Source organism: Myxine glutinosa, chromosome 1, assembly GCF_964187855.1.
Source record: "Myxine glutinosa chromosome 1, kmMyxGlut1.1, whole genome shotgun sequence".
Lineage (NCBI taxonomy): Eukaryota > Metazoa > Chordata > Myxini > Myxiniformes > Myxinidae > Myxine > Myxine glutinosa.
Window position 1 is genome coordinate 244,419,236 of NC_136261.1, and position 24,180 is coordinate 244,443,415.

Here is a 24,180-nt window from a genome sequence, read left to right on the forward strand (position 1 = left end):
TCCCGTCTGCACCCCATCGACCCTCCCAATTTGGTTCGCTCCTTTGCCAGCAGCCTTCGCTGCCCTTGGGCTCGCTCAACCCAGCCAAAAGCCACAAGGTGAGGCCCGAAAAGGGGGCGGAGCACCAGGATGGAGGTGCGGCCACGTCAACCAGCCATCAGGGTGGAGCCGGTAAGCCAACCAGGGCTGAGATGAGGTCGCCTGACCGGGCGTGGTTTGGGCTTTGAGAGCGTTCGCTGGCTTGGTTTATAAAAGCGTGCATGCATAGCCCTTCGACAGGACTCGCTGGGGAAGGTTGAGAGGACTCGAGAGTATATGCGCTTTACCAAGAGAAGGCTGATGAGAAGGACTGTCTGAGCGAGCTCGCGTTAAAAAGGGACTTGTTGGGAGGTTGGCTTATTGAGGACTTATGAGAAGGACTCGCTGGGGAAGATTGAGAGGACTCGAGAGTATTTGCGCTTTACCCAAGAGGGGACTGATGCGATTACGAAGGAATTGCGCTTTACGAGAGGGCTGACTGGGCGAGCGCGCTGTGCAAAAGAACTGGTATGAGAGTTGAGTACGAGAGGGAGAGACGCGCTGTGGCAACCAGCTTTACAACGGATGAGCGCGCGGCACGCATTGCCGAGAACTGCAGCATGCCGAAGGACATTGGGGAAAGGGCGCTTGGAGCGGGTAATACCGGTAGCGCGTGTCAAAGTGCCGGAACGCATATTAACCGCCAGTATACCAGCCTTTCCCCGTCACGATAATTGTCCGCCACGCGCTTACACTACGCGGAGAGCTGTCCGCCGTCCACCTTCATCGCCTGGTACGGGATGAGGACCGGAGCCGGACCGGAGCCTGAACACCATCGCCAGACCTTCCACCCTACCATCTGCATCCCCGCGTGAGTCTGAAGTCTGAGACCGAATCTGAGAGCGAGCGGGCCCCAGTCCAGGGAATATGTGTTTAGATAAGGCCATGTCCAGTAGTTGCATCTGCGTTGTGTCAAATAAATAAGAGTAGGCCCTTCATCCATTTTGCAGCCTCCCTCCAAGCGACGCCATTAAGCGCTCTCCCGTCTGCGCCCCATCGGCCCTCCCAATTTGGTACGCTCCTTTGCCAGCAGCCTTCGCTGCCCTTGGGCTCGCTCAACCCAGCCAAAAGCCACGAGGTGAGGCCCGAAAAGGGGGCGGAGCGCCAGGATGGAGGTGCGGCCACGTCAACCAGCCATCAGGGTGGAGCCGGTAAGCCAACACGAGCCAACCAGGGCTGAGGTGAGGTCGCTTGACCGGGCATGGTTTGGGCTTCGAGAGCGTTCGCTGGCTTGGTTTATAAAAGCGCGCACGCAAAGCCCTTCAACAGGACTCACTGCGGAGGGTTGAGAGGACTCGAGAGTATACACGCTTTACGAAGAGAAGGCTGATGAGAAGGACTGCCTGAGCGAGCTCGCATTAAAGAGGGGCTTGTTGGAAGGTTGGCTTATTGAGGACTTATGAGAAGGACTCGCTGGGGAAGGTTGAGAGGACTCGAGAGTATATGCGCTTTACCCAAGAGGGGACTGATGTGATTACGAAGGAATTGCGCTTTACGAGAGGGCTGACTGGGCGAGTGCGCTGTGCAAAAGAACTGGTATGAGAGTTGAGTACGAGAGGGAGAGACGCGCTGTGGCAACCAGCTTTACAATGGGCGAGCGCGCGGCACGCATTGCCGAGAACTGCAGCGTGCCGAAGGACATTGGGGAAGGGGCGCTTGGAGCGGGTAATACCGGTAGCGTGTGTCAAAGCGCCGGTATGCATATTAACCGCCAGTATACCAGCCTTTCCCCATCACGATAATTGTCCGCCACGCGCCTACACTACGCGGAGAGCTGTCTGCCGTCCACCTTCATCGCCTGGTACGGGTCGAGGACCGGAGCCGGACCAGAGCCTGAACACCATCACCGGACCTTCCACCCTACCATCTGCATCCCCGCGTGAGTCTGAAGTCTGAGACCGAATCTGAGAGCGAGCGGGCCCGAGTCCAGGGAATAAGTTAAGACTGTGGTTAAGACTGCCCTGTGTACTTGTCCTTCCCCTTTCTTTCTTGTACATTCTTTCGTTTCCTCTTCTTCTTTGTACATTGTAAATAAATTGCCTTGTTCTTTCTGGTTTCTCCTTAATCCGATCGTCCTAGTCTTTTCTCCATTGGGTAAACGTGGCACGATCCCAACCGCTATAATCGGGTTATCCATTGTTAACAGCTCGGATCGCGGATCGCTATCCGCTCGGCGTTTCCACCTGATATCCGTGATTCGAGCGAGAGTTATCTCCTCGTTTCCGGTCAGCGTTAGGACTTAGGTAATAGCGAATCCCTAGTCCTAAAAACCCTACCTAACGCTGCCCGGGAAGGACGTTATAACTTCCAGGATCGCGTCGCCCAGATAGAGGACAAGGGGATTAACCCCCCCCCCCCCCCCTTGATAAGGGGAGAGCCGATGTCGGAGATCCGCAACAATATATATATATATATATATATATATATATATATATATATATATATATATATATATATATAATTATATATATATATATATATATATATATATATATCTATATATATTGTTACGGTTTTTAGAACCTTCACTTTGTAAATTTAGTATTAAATTTCCTGTGTACATTTCCCCTTAATTGGCTGTTAATTGAAATAAGTGCACCTTAGCTAGTCCATGTACAAGCAGGTAGCAAATCATAGGCTTCCCTCAATAGTTATCTCTTTATTCTATGTCAGTTTAAGGCTCTTTTGCCCATTAGTTGACTCTGCATTGCACCAATTGAAATAAGATAGATCCCCTGTTCAAATTGTCCAAAACCTCCATTGCCGATTGTATTGCCAATCGCATTACCAACTGCATTTGCCTCCATTACGGCGTGGTCAGCTCGGGGAAGAAAGGCGTGCCGCCCATCGTCATCAGGGGGAGGAGTCGGCCAAGTCCCAGGAACAAGGCGTGGCTTTGCCAACGCCTCATCAAGGGGCGGGATCGGTGAGCCCTCGCGACCAATCAAGGCCGAGGCAAGCTCACCGATGGGCGTTTCCAAAAGGCCGGCGGCTTGATCGCCACGCGCCTCATAAAAGGAGGTTGGGAGGGACTGCTTGGGCCGATGAGTGAGAGAGCTCCCCACCAGAGAGTCGTTGAGGAGTTCTGTGGCAAACAGTTCTCTGAAGGGAGGCGCCTGAACAAGCTACGAGGGAGGTGTGCTGAACCGAGGGAGACGCTGTCCCAACCAGCCTAGCCACGACAAGCTCCGACGCTTTGCTGCGAGCATCCCGGCGGTGTGGACCCGAGGGTGGAGAGCCGGCGGCTGCTCGCTCCCGGCCCGGCCGTTCTGTGGACCGCCTGAACCTTCTTCTCTCTCCAGCCATTCCTGCTTCACTCCCATTCGTGTAAGTCTGACTGTCATCTGTTTGTCTGTATTGTCTGGGGTTTAAGTTAAGCCTGTAGATAAGCTAGAATTGCACTGTGTCTTCGTCTTCTGTAAATTATTTTCGTTTCTTTCCTTCTCCCTTGGTTTCTTTGATTTGTACATAATTAGTTAATAAATCCCTGTTCTTCCTACCTTTGCCTTCTTTCCTTCACATCTGTTCGTCTTTGTGATTTCCCCCATTGAGTACCTGTGGCGCGATTTCGGCCAACGTTTAGGATCGGGTTAGTCTTTGCTAATGGTTCGAACCGCGGGCTGCTAAAACCGCTCGGCAAAATACCATCTTGTCCGCGGTCTTGAGCGGAGTTGCCCACCTGCTTTGTGGAGGGGTTGGCGGGGTGTACGGGAATCCCTTGACCAATCGCCTCGGCCAATCCCACCCCACAATGGAGCGGGGTAGCTTCAGGATCGGAGACGGCCAGTGCAAATAGAAGGGGGATTAACCCCCCCCCCCTGCTAAGGGGAGAGCCGTACTCCGTTTCTGTAACAATTGGTGTCAGGAGCGAGATTTGGACCCGAACCAAATTTTTAAAACATCCAAAAAAAAATTTGGCCAAAATTACGAGCGGCCGAAATTGTAGTAAAACATCTAAATTAAATCGTGCCATGGATGGTCAAGGCGACCGGATGCCGGGAGGGGAGATAAAGGGGGTAGAGTCGACCCCCAACCCCGGGGAAGCAGTGGGAGTAATGAAGGAGGAGCGCAATACGCATTGGGTTGCGGAGGGTTCAGGTGCACAAGATGGTGCCCTCGCGCACGAGGTTTCAGGTGCACAAAATGGCGGCGCCACGGCAGCCACGCCGCGGCGCAAGTGGGAGGGATTGACATGCAGGCCCTCATTGCGCAGCTGCAGGCAGCCATACAAATGAGTATGGGAAGCCAAATTGCAGCAATGGGAGGCCAAATGGGAGCAATGAGGGACGAAGCAAGGGGTACCAGTGAACGGTTGGGCAATCAAATTGGGGAATTGAGGAATGATATGGGCAACCAAATTGGGAAATTGAGGAATGACATGGGAAATCAAATCGGGGGGCTAGAAGCCAAATTTGAGGGTTTAGACAATAAATTTGAGGGGTTAGACAATAAATTCGAGGGGATAGACAACAGGTTGGAAGGGCTAGAAGGTAAATTGGGGGGCCAACTGGAGGACGTGGGTAATCAAATTGGGGAAATGAAGGAGGGGTTAGCGAGGTAGGAAAATAGAATGGCTGCCCAGGAGAACCAAATGGAAGGGGTGAAGAATGGGTTAGGGGGGTTAGAAAACACTATGGAAGGCAAATTGAGGGAAATAGGGGAGCAATCCGCCCGGGAAATTAAACAATTGGGGAATCAGATAGAAGAGGTAAAAATCGGGTTAGAAACCAAAGTGGATGCCCAGAGGAATGATTTAGAGCAGATGAGGGCGGCATCTACCAAAGAGATGGGAGAAATGAGGGAGGAGATCAGACGAGGTGTGGGCGAAGAGGTCGCTCATTGGGGTGCATTCGGGGTACGCGAAGAGGCAAAGCAGGGTGAGGAGCGTATGGAGAAAGAGGTGAGAAATAGTACGGCTAGGTTACAGGGGGGCATAGAAGATCTGACGAGGGGAGTAGAGCAGCTGACAGTGGGACAAAAGGAATTAGGGGAGCAAGTAGAAAAGAATACGGCGGTAATCGGGGGGTTGAAGGCGACACAGAAAGAAATAAAAAAAGAACTGATAGCGACGAAGAGGGAATGTCAGATGGTACACGAGGGGTTGACAAAGAGGTTGGATGAGGTGACAGAGGCAATGGAGACAAAAGAACGGGAAGTAAGGACGCACATAGAAACGACCAAGGTGGCATTAGAGGAAGAAATTGAGGGGGCGCACCGGGAAATAAAAGAGGTGAAACAAAAATTAGAGGAAGTGGAAGAGGGGGTAAGTGAAATTAAGAAGAGATGGAGGGAGCTGAAGGAGGAAGTGATGGATTATGTACAAGGTCTGTGCTCAAATCGTGATGATGTGCTTACTAACCAAATAAAGAGTTTGCAGGTGGCGGAGGAGGAGCGAAGACGAGGTGCCGAGGTGAGTGGCGATATACTCGGAAATGTACATGGTATGAGGGGAGATTCAGCGAGCTTGGGTGTTGGTTTAGACCCAGGCGTTCGTGGGAGGCCGCTGATGAGGTGTGCGACAGGTGCAGAGTGTGTGGAAGGAGGAGGTGTGCAAGGAGGTCCGACTTTGGGGAATGCGGAAGGTATTTGTGAGCCAGCGTGTGCGGAAAGAATGCACCCCCATGAGTGGTATGGAGTATGTACCGGGAGAGAGTGCGACAGGTGCATGAGAAAGGTGTGGAACAGAGGTGTGTGTGAGGAAAGAGTGTGCGCCGAGGAGTGAGTGTGCTGTCGAGAGTGAGAGTAAATGCACGACAGAGTGTGGTGGTGAGAGTGACACGGAGTATGGGTTGGTTGTGGCAGGTGAGAAGGGATGCACACCTGGAAGGGAAGAATGCACACCTGGCATGGTTGAGCATGTGCGGGAATGTACACCTGAGTTGGTGTTGGCGCAGGTGCGAAAGGGCACATGGAAGCGCATGATTGGTTGTGCAAAAGAGTGCACACCCATGGTTGTTACAGAGGGTGTGACCGAGGAGTGGGCACGAGGAGGTGTGTTGATGAGGTGTGCGAACGACGAGTGTGTGCCAAGGTGTGCGGAGGTCAGGTGTGTGGCGAAGTTTGTGAGCGGAATGAGTGTACCTGGGTGGTGTGTAAGAGAAGGTGCAATGACGGAGTGTATGGAGACACCTGGATGTGTGAATAAGGAACGGAACGCGTGGTGTGAGCATGCAAGTGAAGCATCGACGTTAAACGGAGCAGCGGTTAGATCGACGGTTAGCCGACGCGAGCCCTCGGCTCGTGCCGGGCTTTGGGTGCTGCGGGAACCAACGGGGATCATAATCACGGTGGTTTCAAAGGAACTGCCGTGCGCGATCCGCGCCGGGCCTCGCTCTGCACGGTCGCGTCCGTGCTCCGCTAAGCAGAGCGGGCGGCCCGGTTCTAGGGCAGGTAGGAAGGGTCGGCACGGCGACCCCTTGTGGTTGCGGCGTTCCGGCCGGGCGAGATCGGGCGGGAGACCGGACGGCTCCACGCCGAGGTGGACCTTGGAATCTTGGCCCGAGCAAACCTCCTTCCCTGAACCGAGTGCCGGACGGATCCAACTGCAGGAAACGAACCACCGCGTTCATTGCTCGGCTTGGCGAAGCCAAGTTTTGAGCATGTAACGACGCACCGAGGCTCAAGTTTAATGGACATTTGGGAGGGATAGGGAATTGGTGATTGGCAAAAATTGATGAGCAAAATTTGATTGGCAAATGATTGGCAAATTTGATTGGCTGAAAATTGGATGGGCAAAATTTATAGTGGGAGATGCCCGATGTGCAAGGATGGTAAATCCACCATCCCTCGCATCCACCCGGGGCACATGAGCACTAGTTATGGGGTTATGGCAGTGTAAGCTCGCCGAGGGAGGGTTTGGATAATGTATAGGGATCTAGAAAAATGACCTTAGGTAACGATAGAGGTAAGTAGCGACATTGTACAGGTAGTCGTGGACGTAGAGAGGTTAGAATGGTTGTTAATGACGTGGTATGTGCTTAGTTTAAAGGGAAGACGGGGAGCACCAAGTTTAGAAGGGCACCAGGTAGATCAGATGATGCCGTGTGTGTGTGAGAGTCTTAGTATTGAGCAAATGAGGAATTGCTAGGCAATGCTCGGGAAGGATGTGTGTGTGAGCGTGGGAAAATCTGGGTGCCTGAGGCAATGGTTTTGAGAATCGAAATTGTATGGAGCAGTGTTTGAGTGAGTAATGGTGATTGTGTGTTGTATTGAGCAAATGGTCCTGGAGGAAGGAGGGTGCAGGAAGCACCAGGTGTGATTGCACAGGTGTGCAAGTGAACAGGTGTATATAGAGCATGGTTGTATGGAATAAATGGTCTGGAATATATGGAGTATGGAATGGATGGTGTGGAGTGAGTATGGTGGAAACTGTGGAGTGGAGTGGATGGTGCGAAGGTGTGAATGGGGGAAAGGTGGACCCCTATCACGAATACCCGGGGAGGGTAGTTTAAGAGTTAGGTAGAGGGTATAGGTAAATTGTGGTTGGATATTGGCATCTGTGGTGCGTGTGGAAGAATGGTGTTTGGATGGGTGCATTAGTGACGTGGAAATGGCTGGGCGTGTGGCCTGTTAGTGTGTGTCGTTGAATGGGCACTCCGCCACTGTGAGGATGTCAGCCAGGTGAGGCCGCAGGTGGGCTCTGGGAGCCAGTAGAGTTGTTCAGTGGGGCCCGAGGATCCAGAAGACGGACCCGGGTAGCCCAGTGCCAGAGAGGGCACCGAGGGGGGTAAGTGCCAGAGAGGGTCTTCCCCAGTTAGATAGGTTAGGTAAGGAGCAGGTAAGCTCGGAGGCAACTGCAGTGGTGGAGGTGTGCAGGTGGGTAGACCTGCTGGGAGAGCTATACGACCCAGTCCTGAAATTGTGCGAAGGCACAGGAAGTTGAACAGGGGGAGTGAGACCCCAAATTGATGAAGCACCACAGTTTGGTCAATGGGGATTTGGTTCTTAAAACCGCATCGAGATTAAGATGGCCAATGGATTGGCAGGGACAGACCCCGGGTAGTGTAAAGTGTGTAAAGTCATTTAGGAAGTAGTTAGGATTGAAATCTCCTCGCACCATCTGCATCCACTCACCTGAGGTGACAGAACTCCACACCATGCCATGTTTTTATTATTTTTTTGTGCAAATGTTTGGATTGTGAGGGGCATCATGACGTGGGGGTGACATTGTGCTTAATGTTCCATCTCTTCCTCCTTATGAGGAATTGATGAGGAATTTGGGTGATGGCAAATTTAGCCATGCGGGTTGCAACGAATTTGGATTAGGGGAGATATGGGGAAGATGTGACGCTAGAGACGAATTGTAAATTGTTGTAAATATGGGTAAGGGCAAGGGTGGAGTAGGTGACAGGGGGGGTGACGTACGGTAGGGACGAGCTTTCTCACTTCGCTCTCCGTGCGCACCCTGTGCTGCATTGCCTTGATTGATGTGTACCCTTGCGCCCTTGCCTCGCTAATTCTGCTTTGTCTTCCTTTCCCCGACCCGAGGATCGTGCTCTCTGGGCACTGAGGGGGAGCGTGCGGGAGGCCGCGTCTGTGTGCCCGAAATTCTTGCAACCAGCTGCCTGCATCCACGCACCACTTATGGACCACATGTCTGTGGCTGAGCACCACTCATGGACCCCACGGGTTGGGGCATGGCCCCTCTGCTGGGACCGGCCACGATGGCCCAAGATCTTGCTTGCGGACCCCTGTGAGGTGGCACCAAGCCCACAGGTGAACCACCCATAGTCGGCCCCTGTGGGCCATAAATAAAAAATGGATGCGTTGTGTGGTTTTTTTTATTTCCACCAAATAGGCCGCAAGCAAGAAGAACAAGAAAGACAACATCAGGATGAACAATGGCCAGCAGAGGGAGCCGAAGAGCAAGACCACCAACAGTGTGTTTGTTTTATTGAACTGATGTGATGGTGCTTTATGGTGCTTTGGTGTTTTGGTGCTCTTTATTGGTGCTGGTGCATCGATGCAGTGCAGGCTGTCTCCTCCCCTCCCACAGGATTTTCTTTTTGTTTCCCCCAAAAGAAATCGCAGGTCCTGGGTTGCGTTTTGTAAATAGTCCAAGTAACGTAACTTGTAAATAAGGCTCCCCACCATTCATGTTTAGTTTGAGAATTAATTCCGCAATTCGGTTATCCTGTGGGCGTGAATCTGTTAGGCAGGGTGCAATGCAGCAGAGGGACATACTTATTTGTGTTTTAAAACTGTCACACTCAGGGTCAGATTAATTGTAGAGGGAATTACACCTGCGTGTCACACTAAGTTAAAGTTCTATTGGCCCGAGACGTGCCGTGAGGAATGAGGGTGCTGTGTTACGGTTTTTAGAACCTTCACTTTGTAAATTTAGTATTAAATTTCCTGTGTACATTTCCCCTTAATTGGCTGCTAATTGAAATAAGTGCACCTTAGCTAGGCCATGTACAAGCACGTAGCAAATCATAGGCTTCCCTCAATAGTTATCTCTTTATTCTATGTCAGTTTAAGGCTCTGTTGCCCATTAGTTGACTCTGCATTGCACCAAATGAAATAAGATAGATCCCCTGTTCAAATTGCCCAAAACCTCCATTGCCGATTGTATTGCCAATCGCATTACCAACTGCATTTGCCTCCATTACGGCATGGTCAGCTCGGGGAAGAAAGGCGTGCCGCCCATCGTCATCAGGGGGAGGAGTCGGCCAAGCGCCAGGAACATGGCGTGGCTTTGCCAACGCCTCATCAAGGGGTGGGATCGGTGAGCCCTCGCGACCAATCAAGGCCGAGGTGAGCTCACCGATGGGCGTTTCCAAAAGGCCGGCGGCTTGATCGCCACGCGCCTCATAAAAGGAGGTTGAGAGGGACTGCTTGGGCAGATGAGTGAGAGAGCCCCCCACCAGAGAGTCGTTGAGGAGTTCCGTGGCAAACAGTTCTCTGAAGGGAGGTGCCTGAACAAGCTACGAGGAGGTGTGCTGAACCGAGGGAGACGCTGTCCCAACCAGCCTAGCCAAGACAAGCTCCGACGCGTTGCTGCGAGCATCCCGGCGGTGTGGACCCGAGGGTGGAGAGCCGGCGGCTGCTCGCTCCCGGCCTGGCCGTTCTGTGGACCGCCTGAACCTTCTTCTCTCTCCAGCCATTCCTGCTTCATTCCCATTCGTGTAAGTCTGACTGTCGTCTGTTTGTCTGTGTTGTCTGGGGTTTAAGTTAAGCCTGTAGATAAGCTAGAATTGCACTGTGTCTTCTTCTTCTGTAAATTATTTGCGTTTCTTTCCTTCTCCCTTGGTTTCTTTGATTTGTACATAATTAGTTAATAAATCCCTGTTCTTCCTACCTTTGCCTTCTTTCCTTCACATCCGTTCGTCTTTGTGATTTCCCCCATTGAGTACCCGTGGTGTGATTTCGGCCAACGTTTAGGATCGGGTTAGTCTTTGCTAATGGTTCGAACCGCGGGCTCCTAAAACCGCTCGGCAAAATACCATCTTGTCCGCGGTCTCGAGCGGAGTTGCCCACCTGCTTTGTGGAGGGGTTGGCCGGGTGTACGGGAATCCCTTGACCAATCGCCTCGGCCAACCCCGCCTCACAAGGGAGCGGGGTAGCTTCAGGATCGGAGATGGCTAGTGCAAATAGAAGGGGGATTAACCCCCCCTGCTAAGGGGAGAGCCGTACTCCGTTTCCGTAACAATATATATATATATATATATATATATATATATATATATATATATATATATATATATATATATATATATATATATATATATATATATACATACTAGCAGAAGTACCCGGCATAGCCGGGCAGGGAGGGGGAGGGGGAAGGGGAGGGGAGGGGGAGAGGGAAGGGGAGGGGAGGGGAACGGGAGGGGAGGGTAGGAGAGGGGGGGAAGGGAGAAGCGGCGGGAGGGGGAGGGGGAGGGGGGAGGGGGAGGGGGGAAAGGAGGGGGAGGAGAGAAGGGGAGGGGAGGGATATAGATGGTTACTGGCAATTCATCACATCCACAAATGACGTAATCCACACAATTTATGTACTTTACATAACGTTAATAGGAATACATGGCCGTGTAGATGGGGAATACAGTTTTTTTTGAAAGAAATCACAAATATCAGATGAAAGTTTTTAAAATTTAAAACTATTCTCACTCAGAGTTAAACGTCACCGCAACATTACGTGGTTGCTTCAACGTTTTCTGTGAATTATATGTCATCATTGTGAGATTTTTTTGTATTTTTTAATGAGATTTTTATATTTTAAAAAACGGCAAAAAAGCATCAGAACAGCTGTGAAAAAGCATCAAAACAACAGTGAAAAAGCATCAGAACAGCAGTGAAAAAGCATCAAAACAGCAATGTAAAAGCATCAAAACAGCAGTAAAAAGCATCAAAACAGCAACAATTGTCCGGTGATTTTTCAATCACCGCAGCTGAATGTGTCGGAGTAATTAACTATTTTCCTTCGTGCCTTTTTTTGTGTTTTTTTATATACACATAAATACATAAAATCACATAAAATACACATAAAAATCAGATCAGAATCAGAATCAGAATCAATATTCTCACAATCATCACAACACACCAGACACGTAGTTAATTACGCAGTGCTTCCTTGTAAACAATGTTCTTTGTCTTTCCTTGTTCGGATAGGATGTATAGATTGTTCTCTTGTCCTACCCGACTACATCCTACGTATAGTTGGCCATGGGAGAAGCACGGGGAATGAAGGTTCAGTCCGACCACCTTGAGAGATTGTCCTTGCGCCTTGTTGATGGTCATGGCAAAGCTGAGCCGTACGGGGAATTGGAGCCTTTTGAACTCGAATGGCAGATCAGATGGTATGATTGGTATCTTCGGAATGAAGACCTGTTCCCCGCTATAGTTTCCCATAAGTATGTTGGCCTCAATTACGTGAGGCATCAACTTTTTTTTCGCCAGTCGTGTGCCGTTGCACAGTTTTGGGGGATCGATATTTCTCAGGAGCATGATTGGAGCACCTTCCTTTAGATGGAGTATGTGGGGAGGCACACCCGGAGGCTGTAGCGAATTGAGGAACTCCACCGGGTAATGGACAGTCTCGTGGTCGTTTTGCATTGAGTCGACAGATCGGTAAGTTCTTAGATCCCCAGGAATAGTCTGCAGAAGATCCAAATTGATTTTGTACACTGCATCGTTCTTTGGGGCTAGAATTGCCCTTTCACAGAGCCAGGAGTGATTTCGGTAGTTGGCGGGGATGTTGGGGAAGACATTCGCCTTGAGTTCGTCAGCCGTGGTGACATTGTTGCCGCATGGTATGATGTCCAGTCCATCTTCAGGGCACGTCTCCAAATCTTCGTTTCCGATCTGTAACAGCTTCGCTGAAAAGGCGCCTGCGGCTACATATCCATGAAGGGTGACACGCATGTTTGTGCTGTTTCAACTTCGTCACTTTTGACCATAGAGGAGATGCCTTTATACAGGAACGAAGTTCATCTGCCTTGGTCCCGCGTGGTATGACAGGCAGGGTCTGTCTGAAATCCCCTGCCATCAAAGAGTAATGCCTCCCATGACAGTCTGATCGTTTCGAATATCTTGCAGTGTGCGGTCAACTGCCTCCAGTGCAACTCTGTGAGACATTGTGCACTCGTCCCAGACAATGAGTTGGCATTGCCGAAATAACTCTGCGACAGCCGATGACTTGGAGATGTTGCACATTGGCTGCTCTGTGTTAGTGAGGTTGAGGGGGAGCTTGAAGGTTGAGTGGGCGGTCCGGCCCCCGGGGAGAAGAGTGGCAGCAATTCCGGAAGAGGCAACAGCCAGAGCAATCATCTTTTTCTGCCTGATTTTTGACAGGAGGAGGTTCATAAGGAACGTTTTTCCAGTGCCTCCAGGTGCATCCAGAAAGAACAATCCACCTTCAGAAGAGTGTATGCTCGCCAGCACATGCATGTAGATCTGTTCTTGCTCCACTGTCAGTCTTGGCTCGTTTTCATTGATGTAGTTTTCCAACTCTTGTGCGTTGTATGAAGTCTCTCGGAGTACTTCCCGAGCCAGGTGATTCTGTTGTTGTCGCTGTGTTACAGGAAGGCCAATGACCTCCAGCGAATGTCCTCCAAGAGAAAGCAGTTTGTCTTCTATGAGTACTAAGGCTTCATTGTAGATCGCATCGGAGTAGTCTGCTTCAGCATGAACCTGTCTTGCCCTGTGGAGAATGTCCTCGCTGAGATCGTCACGATGGTTATTCCACAGTTGTACTGGATTGGAGAGACCGCAAGTTTGTAGCATGATGGCAAAGAGATTTCTCAACAGGGCTGGAGAGCGTGAGACTGCTGCTTCTTCTAGAGTGGCATCCCAGTGGCTGTCGTCCTCCAGAAGGCCATGCAGGTGGCAGGTTTGGCGGAAGGTGTCGCAAACCTGGCCGTTGAACGTTCTCAGTTCTTGGAAAGAGATGGGTCCTTTGACATGATGGAGTAGAAGGCGCAGGAAGAAGCATTCGAAATTGTTTGGATGTACAGTGTAGACTCGTCCAATTGCTTCTGAACGGCGAATGTCGGGATGTCCCACAACTCGTGCTCCTTGTGTTCGTCGTTTCCACGTCTTACTGCCAACCACCCAGGTGTAGTACTGTGGGACTTCATTGTAGATGAGTGTTTTGGCGAATTCGTCTTGTTGACACAATTGGAAGAATGCGGTAAGTGTAGTTGAACTTGGTGGTTCTGCTGCTTTTTGCCTTGCGTTGCTTTCTGTGAAATACACTCTCTGGCCATTCTCAAGATGTACGGAAAGGTGTACAACGGTTGGGTAGCGTTCGTGGATAGGGAAGTTGAGAACTCTCCAGATAGCTTCGTTACTACTGACGTAACGCCCCAGCTGATATGACTCGATCTCGTCGTTTTTGTTCCTCTGAAGGCCGAACATCGCCATGTCCGAACCTTTGTTGATGTATTTGCGCACGTATTTGATTGATTTCACTGAGTTGCAGAACTCAACATTGAGATGAGCCTTGAACATTTTAGAGAGAAGTGGACAGTATGGTACAATCCATCGGTTGTCAACGTCTATGCTTCTGGTCTCGGAAATTGAAATAGATGTTTCCGATCCACCGCTTTCAGGCTTTCTACTCCGGTAAAGTGGGTATCCATCCAGACCAGTCTGCGTTTCCTTGAGAAATGCCCTAGGATATCGCTTGGTGCATTTACTGTCCTTCATACACGGAGACGATGGATTCAGCCGGCCGCAAGGGCCATGCACCATCTGCGTTTTGACGATGTTGAACAGCTCTGGATCATCAGGGTTTGGAAGTTCAGCACTGATAAAAGAGTCTACATTGGAAGCGTGGATCTTTTCTTCTAGCCACACCAGAATGTGGGCATGGGGCAGGCCTCGTTTCTGCCATTCAATGGTGTACATGAAGCATCGGACAGTCCCGAAAACTTTGCCCTTCTTAATGGTCTGCATGAGTTCCTTCTGTTTCTGGTGGAATACCCTTGCGACAATGTCATGGCGATGTGTTGGCTGCTGGTTGATCATCAACTCTCGCTTAATTTCTTCCCACTTCGGATTACAGGTGAAGGTAAGGAAAAGGTCGGGGCGACCGTAATTGCGTACATATGCCATCGCATCCCGGGTCCGCTCGTGCATGTATCAGGGACCTCCGGTGAACGTGGATGGCAAGATGACCAGTTGTCCCATGTTCTGAACATCTCCGTCATTGTTGACAGCATCCCTGAGGTGTGCGTACGATTCTGCCCTCAGTTGACGTTGGTGGAGCCGGATAAAGAGGAGTCTCTCACTTTCGATTTTGGCATACATGTCGACGATGAACTGGTGGAACAGATCACGGCACTGCAGGATATGATTCGTGGAATTCTTTCTGACCATGATGTGGAAGGCATAGAAGTCATTCGCAGATACTTTCTTTCCCCGGCCGCCAGCTTGTTCAACTTCAAAATGATAGCCATCTTGTCCTTTCCAGAAAATCAGAGGGTACTGGAGGGCGTCATAGAATTGGTGAGTCTCCGAAATCCGCTTCGTGCTGTTGTCGCGAAGATGCAGGATGATGTGGCGATTGTTGTACTGCTCTCCTACCATGAGAACTGCAACGTCATTGTTGACTGGCTCGTTAAACCGACGTTCGTGCTCTCCGTGAGGACGTTTGTCAGCTCGAATTACGACCTTGTAATCAGGTGAAGGCATTCTCTCCAATGTCGACTTGAAGCTGTTGACCAGCGCATTATTTGAGTGGAGCATATCTTGTAAGGCGAGGATTAGTTCAGAGCGGAGGTTGGGGAAGTTCTGTCCTCGTCGGGCAGCTTCTTCTCAGTGGTCACCCATAAAATAGATTTGTAAAAATTTCGGTTGCTCACCTGGTTGAGGGTGGATAGAGCCAATGAGGTGGTATACCTGGCCTTGCACCTTGAATGTAGGCATGAATCCTTGCTCAGTGACGACGCGATCTGCTCCAAACGAAGTCATTTGGAACGAAGAGTTGTAATTACGGATTTCCTTCAGGAAGTGTCTGGATTGAGTCGTAGTTGATTGAAGTAGTTCTTTCAAAGGTTCCGGTGGAGATTGGAGAGAAGGCAAAAGGACATTGCCTCCCCTGCAACACATTCCTGGTGTTTCTCCCTTCCATTTCAAGGCATGGCAAAACTGACAGGTGAACGACATGGAGCCAATATCAACGTTTGAGGAGTAGTCAGTGTTCGGATTGTAACTGAATGCAGCCTTCTCCCATGCAATGGTCGGCTGCCGTCTGCCTGATGGTTGCCAGTTGTTGAGTCGTTTTTGGCGCTGTTCTTCTGTCTCCTGCTGTCTGGCCCTCGCTACACTTTGTTGATTGGCGTTTAGACGTGCCTCTGTCTCATCTTCTGTCTCTCGCTGTCTGGCCCTCGCCACACGTTGTTGATTGGCGTTTAGACGTGCCTCTGTCTCATCTTCTGTCTCTCGCTGTCTGGCCCTCGCCAGACGTTGTTGATTGGCGTTTACACGTGCCTCTGTCTCATCTTCTGTCTCTCGCTGTCTGGCCCTCGCCAGACGTTGTTGATTGGCGTTTAGACGTGCCTCTGTCTCATCTTCTGTCTCTCGCTGTCTGGCCCTCGCCAGACGTTGTTGATTGGCGTTTAGACGTACCTCTGTCTGATCTTCTGTCTCTCGCTGTCTGGCCCTCGCCAGACGTTGTTGATTGGCGTTTAGACGTACCTCTGTCTGATCTTCTGTCTCTCGCTGTCTGGCCCTTGCCAGACGTTGTTGATTGGCGTTTAGACGTACCTCTGTCTGATCTTCTGTCTCTCGCTGTCTGCCCCTCGCCAGACGTTGTTGATTGGCAGAAGTACCCGGCATTGCCGGGCGGGGGAGGGGAGGGGGGAGGGGAGGGGAGGGGAACGGGGGGAGGGGAGAAGGGGGGGGAGGGGAGAAGAGGGGGAGGGGGAGGGGGAGAGGGGAGAAGAGGGGGAGGGGGAGAGGGGAGAAGAGGGGGGGATGGGGAGGGTGAGGGATGGGAAGGGGTGGGAGGGGGAGGGGTAGGGGGTGAGGGGAGGGGAAGAGGGGGAGGGGTAAGGGGGGAGGGGGGAGGGGGTAGGGGGAGGGGGAGGGGAGGGGTAGGAGGGAAGAGGGGAGGGGTAGGAAGGGAGGGGGAGGGGTAGGTGGGAGGGGAGGGGGGAGGGGGGAGGGGAGGGGGAGGGGGGAGGTTACATTACACCGATTTACATTGAAAACTGCTGAAATATGTACACAACTTCAACTTAGCACAGTTTAGTAAATACTCGAGATAAATCCATGCGGTAAAAGATTGCTGAGAGTTGCTAAGACCTACGACTTAGAAATTCCACCTGGACACACTTCAGGGGGAACTTTCAAAGGGGAGATGTGCTTATTCTTTCTAAAAAATATTTTAGGTGTGGTATAGACACGATATTTGCATGCATCGGTTTCAAAAATCGAGCAAATATGGTAAATATTACTCACGTGAAACCAGGATCCGTCTCGGTGGTAGCCATGAGTGTGTAGATGTCACATGATCAGTCATGAAGAGTGGTTAAGTCCAAAATATGACATACCATGGCATAAAAACGATTTGCCCGCAAAGCATTGCACCGCAACGGCGGTCACAGAGAGCCATGCACAGCGTGACGTAAGTAGTGCGCGCAGCGCCCCTGGCGGAATTACCGGTCCCTATCAAAGACATTTAATTCATATCGCACAAAATCGACAAAAATCGACACAAAACACGATCGCTCCTCGCTCTGAATTACGTGCAAACGTGTGACGGAAATCACCATCGCCCAGCATCGAATGCCAACCAAGATGGCGCCTGGTAACTGCATCTCCACCTATGTGGAGTGAATGGCAATGGTCACATCACGTGATCGCTCTGAGCGAATCAGTCTAGCGACGGGGATGGAACATCACGTGATCGCTCTGAGCGAATCAGCGAGCTGTTCTGACACCGGCTGAGATTAGCGGGTACTTCGCTGAAATGCGCTGAGGTAAATATGAATAAAAAATATGGATCGTCAAATATTTTGAGGTCGGCCATGTTCGTCTCAGGCTCAATGGCCATGTCTATGCCAAATATGAAGCACGTGAGCCTCTCCGTTTCGGAGTCTATCGGTAACATTACACACACACACACACACACACACACACACACACACACACACACACACACACGCACACACACACAAACTGTGTTTTATATATATAGATATATTAGGGTACGTCAAAAAGCATGAAGTTGTCACATACGTTCACCCACTTGCAATTTTGATCCACTTAATGAGAAAACCTGGCAGTATAAATATCAGTTCAATATATCAATGTTTTGGGGTTGTGCACAGTGAATTAATAACCCTATTTATACCGCCAGGAAGCCGGTATGAAGGCGATGAGTCGGCATCTATGGTACTTGTCTGAAGTTAAAGTCGGTCTCGCTCTCTTCGGCGACGATGTTGCAGATGCTGACAAACTCAAGATGGTCTCTAACATGAACTCTGTGGAAGAATACCTCGAGCCCAGCCCTCATGTGTTGGCCGTCGCGAGAGACGTCGTTGCAAAAGATCTTCCAGACTTCTTCACCTCCACAACTAAGAGGATCTTCCACCATCTTGAAATCGATACTGCGTTCTTGTCAATGTCCCCTGCGGCCTGGATAACATCAGACGGGTACAAACCAGGGAAGGAACGGGACGGGAATCTCCTCGTGACTAACGACACTGCTGAAAGAGGAGTAGCCCTCATCCACAAGTTCATGGCAAAGGGGCGTACCAACCATGAGGATCAGCTCCAATACATGATCCAGGTGGCAGAGGATCATCGGCGAGTGTAACCGAAGACATCAAACAAGAAGGACCTTCTTGGCTGAAAAATGCAAATATTCAATACATCTTTTTTTAAATGTATGAGCAAAATGTATTTTTATTCCTTCATTGACAAAGTCGCCGGAAGCATTATTTCGCCGGAAGAAAAAAAAAACGTCATATATTTCTGATCGGATTACTAGGAGCTCCTCCTGCAAGCAACTGTTCAGCATTACCAACCGCCTGTTTTCCACCTAAAATAAATCCGTTCTTCCCACTGTGTTTCCTCAAAACGAACTACCCCAACGCTTCCTGCATTTCTTTCACAATAAAATTCAGTCAATAAGAAACAATCTTGACAAGCAGTCACTCCTTTCCTTCGATGATGCTGAACACTGCTTTCACGGACGACCTCTTAGTTCGTTTACTCCTGTTACTGAGGAAATTGTCAAATGTACAATCCTCAAGTCAAACACAAAAACATGTGATCTCCACCCCCTTCCCACCGATTTGTTTATTGAGTGTTTGGACACCCTCCTCCCATTTATTACTGCAGTTATCAATGATTCTCTGACTACGGGTTCATTTCCGCCTCTCTTTAGGCTGGTTAAATTTTTTTCCTGTTTATCATCGCCGCCCGCCCCATAAAAGTCGTCCGCCCATAAAAAAATTTTTTTTTTTTTTTTTTTTTGCTCGCGAAGTCAGTAAAATCTGTTCCCGTTCAGTGGAACAGGTTCGAATTTTGTATGTGCTCGCGTACTGTCTGAGCCAAGTTACATGTGCTCGAACTTCGCCGATCTGCAGGAGACCAATGAGGCTTCAACAATGTCAACGCCAAAGCCAATCTCACATGCAACGATGCGACAGAGAAGCCATACTACACGGCTGGCTATGAAGATGTGTGCTATTTCTGTAGCTGTGTTGAGGAGCTGAGTACCACAGATGAGTCATATCCTATATGCAGTACCTGCGGTAAGAGTCGTACTGCCGAGAAGAGGCCCACTTGGAGGTTCAAGAAGTAGTTGGTATTCTGAAGGAGAAGCCAAATATCATCGGCAAACGGGAGAGCCTCACGTGATAATAATTATTGCTGTGGATTTCTAGTCAAAAATTAAACGAGCGCGACACTACATGTAGTAGTAGGTGATGATAGATAGATACATCTATGAGTGCTATAATAGCAGTAGATGCTGATATATAGATACATCTATGAGTGCTATAATAGCAGTAGCTGCTGATAGATAGATACATCTATGAGTGCTATAATAGCAGTAGCTGCTGATAGATAGATACATCTATGAGTGCTATAATAGCAGTAGCTGCTGATAGATAGATACATCTATGAGTGCTATAATAGCAGTAGCTGCTGATAGATAGATACATCTATGAGTGCTATAATAGCAGCAGCTGCTGATAGATAGATACATCTATGAGTGCTATAATAGCAGTAGCTGTTGATAGATAGACACATCTATGAGTGCTATAATAGCAGTAGCTGCTGATAGATAGATACATCTATGAGTGCTATAATAGCAGTAGCTGCTGATATATAGATACATCTATGAGTGCTATAATAGCAGTAGCTGCTGATAGATAGATACATCTATGAGTGCTATAATAGCAGTAGCTGCTGATATATAGATACATCTATGAGTGCTATAATATCAGTAGCTGCTGATAGATAGATACATCTATGAGTGCTATAATAGCAGTAGCTGCTGATAGATAGATACATCTATGAGTGCTATAATAGCAGTAGCTGCTGATATATAGATACATCTATGAGTGCTATAATATCAGTAGCTGCTGATAGATAGATACGTCTATGAGTGCTATAATAGCAGTAGCTGCTGATATATAGATACATCTATGAGTGCTATAATAGCAGTAGCTGCTGATAGATAGATACATCTATGAGTGCTATAATAGCAGTAGCTGCTGATATATAGATACATCTATGAGTGCTATAATAGCAGTAGCTGCTGATATATAGATACATCTATGAGTGCTATAATAGCAGTAGCTGCTGATGGATAGATACATCTATGAGTGCTAAAATAGCAGAAGCTGCTGATAGATAGATACATCTATGAGTGCTGTAATAGCAGTAGCTGCTGATATATAGATACATCTATGAGTGCTAAAATAGCAGTAGCTGCTGATAGATAGATACATCTATGAGTGCTATAATAGCAGTAGCTGCTGATATACAGATACATCTATGAGTGCTAAAATAGCAGAAGCTGCTGATAGAGAGATACATCTATGAGTGCTATAATAGCAGTAGCTGCTGACAGATAGATACATCTATGAGTGCTAAAATAGCAGTAGCTGCTGATAGATAGATACATCTATGAGTGCTATAATAGCAGTAGCTGCTGATATACAGATACATCTATGAGTGCTAAAATAGCAGTAGCTGCTGATAGATAGATACATCTATGAGTGCTATAATAGCAGAAGCTGCTGATAGATAGATACATCTATGAGTGCTGTAATAGCAGTAGCTGCTAATATATAGATACATCTATGAGTGCTATAATAGCAGTAGCTGCTGATAGATAGATACATCTATGAGTGCTACAATAGCAGTAGCTGCTGATAGATAGATACATCTATGAGTGCTATAATAGCAGTAGCTGCTGATATATAGATACATCTATGAGTGCTATAATAGCAGTAGCTGCTGATAGATACATCTATGAGTGCTAAAATAGCAGTAGCTGCTGATATATAGATACATCTATGAGTGCTATAATAGCAGTAGCTGCTGATAGATAGATACATCTATGAGTGCTATAATAGCAGAAGCTGCTGATAGATAGATACATCTATGAGTGCTGTAATAGCAGTAGCTGCTAATATATAGATACATCTATGAGTGCTATAATAGCAGTAGCTGCTGATAGATAGATACATCTATGAGTGCTATAATAGCAGTAGCTGCTGATAGATACATACATCTATGAGTGCTCTAATAGCAGAAGCTGCTGATAGATAGATACATCTATGAGTGCTATAATAGCAGTAGCTGCTGATAGATAGATACATCTATGAGTGCTATAATAGCAGAAGCTGCTGACAGATAGATACATCTATGAGTGCTATAATGGCAGGAGCTGCTGATAGATAGATACATCTATGAGTGCTATAATAGCAGTAGCTGCTGATAGATACATACATCTATGAGTGCTATAATACCAGTAGCTGCTGATAGATACATACATCTATGAGTGCTCTAATAGCAGAAGCTGCTGATAGATAGATACATCTATGAGTGCTATAATAGCAGTAGCTGCTGATAGATAGATACATCTATGAGTGCTATAATAGCAGTAGCTGCTGATAGATAGATACATCTATGAGTGCTATAATAGCAGTAGCTGCTGATAGATAGATACATCTATGAGTGCTGCAATAGCAATAGCTGCTGATAGATAAATACATCTATGAGTGCTATAATACCAGTAGCTGCTGATAGATACATACATCTATGAGTGCTCTAATAGCAGAAGCTGCTGATAGATAGATACATCTATGAGTGCTATAATAGCAGTAGCTGCTGATAGATAGATACATCTATGAGTGCTATAATAGCAGAAGCTGCTGACAGATAGATACATCTATGAGTGCTATAATGGCAGGAGCTGCTGATAGATAGATACATCTATGAGTGCTATAATAGCAGTAGCTGCTGATAGATAGATACATCTATGAGTGCTATAATAGCAGTAGCTGCTGATAGATAGATACATCTATGAGTGCTATAATAGCAGTAGCAGCTGATATATAGATGCAGCTATGAGTGCTGTAATAGCAGTAGCTGCTGATATATAGATACATCTATGAGTGCTATAATAGCAGTAGCTGCTGATATATAGATACATCTATGAGTGCTATAATAGCAGTAGCTGCTGATATATAGATACATCTATGAGTGCTATAATAGCAGTAGCTGCTGATATATAGATACATCTATGAGTGCTATAAGAACAGCAGCTGCTGATAGATAGATACATCTATGAGTGCTATAATAGCAGTAGCTGTTGATAGATAGATACATCTATGAGTGCTATAATAGCAGTAGCTGCTGATATATAGATACATCTATGAGTGCTATAATAGCAGTAGCTGCTGATATATAGATACATCTATGAGTGCTATAATAACAGTACCTGCTGATATATAGATAGATCTATGAGTGCTATAATAGCAGTAGCTGCTGATATATAGATACATCTATGAGTGTTATAATAGCAGTAGCTGCTGATAGATAAATACATCTATGAGTGCTATAATAGCAGTAGCTGCTGATAGATCGATACATCTATGAGTGTTATAATAGCAGTAGCTGCTGATAGATAGATACATCTATGAGTGTTATAATAGCAGTAGCTGCTGATAGATAGATACATCTATGAGTGCTATAATAGCAGTAGCTGCTGATAGATAGATACATCTATGAGTGCTATAATAGCAGTAGCTGCTGATAGATAGATACATCTATGAGTGCTATAATAGCAGTAGCTGCTGATAGATAGATACATCTATGAGTGTTATAATAGCAGTAGCTGCTGATATATAGATACATCTATGAGTGTTATAATAGCAGTAGCTGCTGATAGATAGATACATCTATGAGTGCAATAATAGTAGTAGCTGCTGATAGATAGATAGATACATCTATGAGTGTTATAATAGCAGTAGCTGCTGATAGATAGATACATCTATGAGTGCTATAATAGCAGTAGCTGCTGATAGATAGATGCATCTATGAGTGCAATAATAGCAGTAGCTGTTGATAGATAGATACAATCTATGAGTGCTATAATAGCAGTAGCTGCTGATAGATAGATACATCTATGAGTGCTGTAATAGCAGTAGCTGCTGATAGATAGATACATCTATGAGTGCTCTTATAGCAGTAGCTGCTGATAGATAGATACATCTATGAGTGCTATAATAGCAGTAGCTGCTGATAAATAGATACATCTATGAGTGCTATAATAGCAGTAGCTGCTGATAGATAGATACATCTATGAGTGTTATAATAGCAGTAGCTGCTGATATATAGATACATCTATGAGTGTTATAATAGCAGTAGCTGCTGATAGATAGATACATCTATGAGTGCTATAATAGCAGTAGCTGCTGATAGAGAGATACATTTATGAGTGCTATAATAGCAGTAGCTGCTGATAGATAGATACATCTATGAGTGTTATAATAGCAGTAGCTGCTGATAGATAGATAGATACATCTATGAGTGCAATAATAGTAGTAGCTGCTGTCGCGGAAGTGGAGGGTGAGACTCAAGACGCCAATGGTCGGAAACAGGTTTTACAAAAGGTCACAACTTTATTAAACTGTATTCACTTCATCCAATTACCAAAATGATACCGCATAATATAATGGATCAGGTTAACTCTTTTCGCTGGTCCTTCTCTCCATCCGACACTCCCGTTCGGTCAGCGCTTCACGTAGCAAGTACTCGTTCATTCCATCGTTCCGTCGGGCAGGGCTTCTGAGGACAAGTGTACTTTACTCAACGTTTGCTCTCGTTATATCGCCAAACTGGACTTAATCTCCTCTCCGCTAATGTCCCGAGGTCATGCATCGCACCGAGTCCTGGCATCAGCTCGCTCCCCTCCTGCTGTGTAAATGGAAATCACAGCAGGGGGGGGTGCTCTAGCCTGGGGCCTTGACCAGGTGTTTCAAGAGATTACATTGTTCATACACATAAAATGTATCTGCTTTGTTACCAGGTTAATTAATAAGTTACCAGGGCCAATCAATATGTTACACTGAGTTACACTTCCACAATTCCCTCATCTTTTTGTTTTTGTTTATATTAACCATTAATCTA

General features: G+C 47.6%; 1 pseudogene; it reads right to left on the bottom strand.

The window, feature by feature from the left end:
- Window positions 1-12,349: 12,349 nt before the first annotated feature.
- LOC137437945 (uncharacterized) lies at window positions 12,350-15,267 on the bottom strand (annotated as a pseudogene).
- Window positions 15,268-24,180: the final 8,913 nt, after the last annotated feature.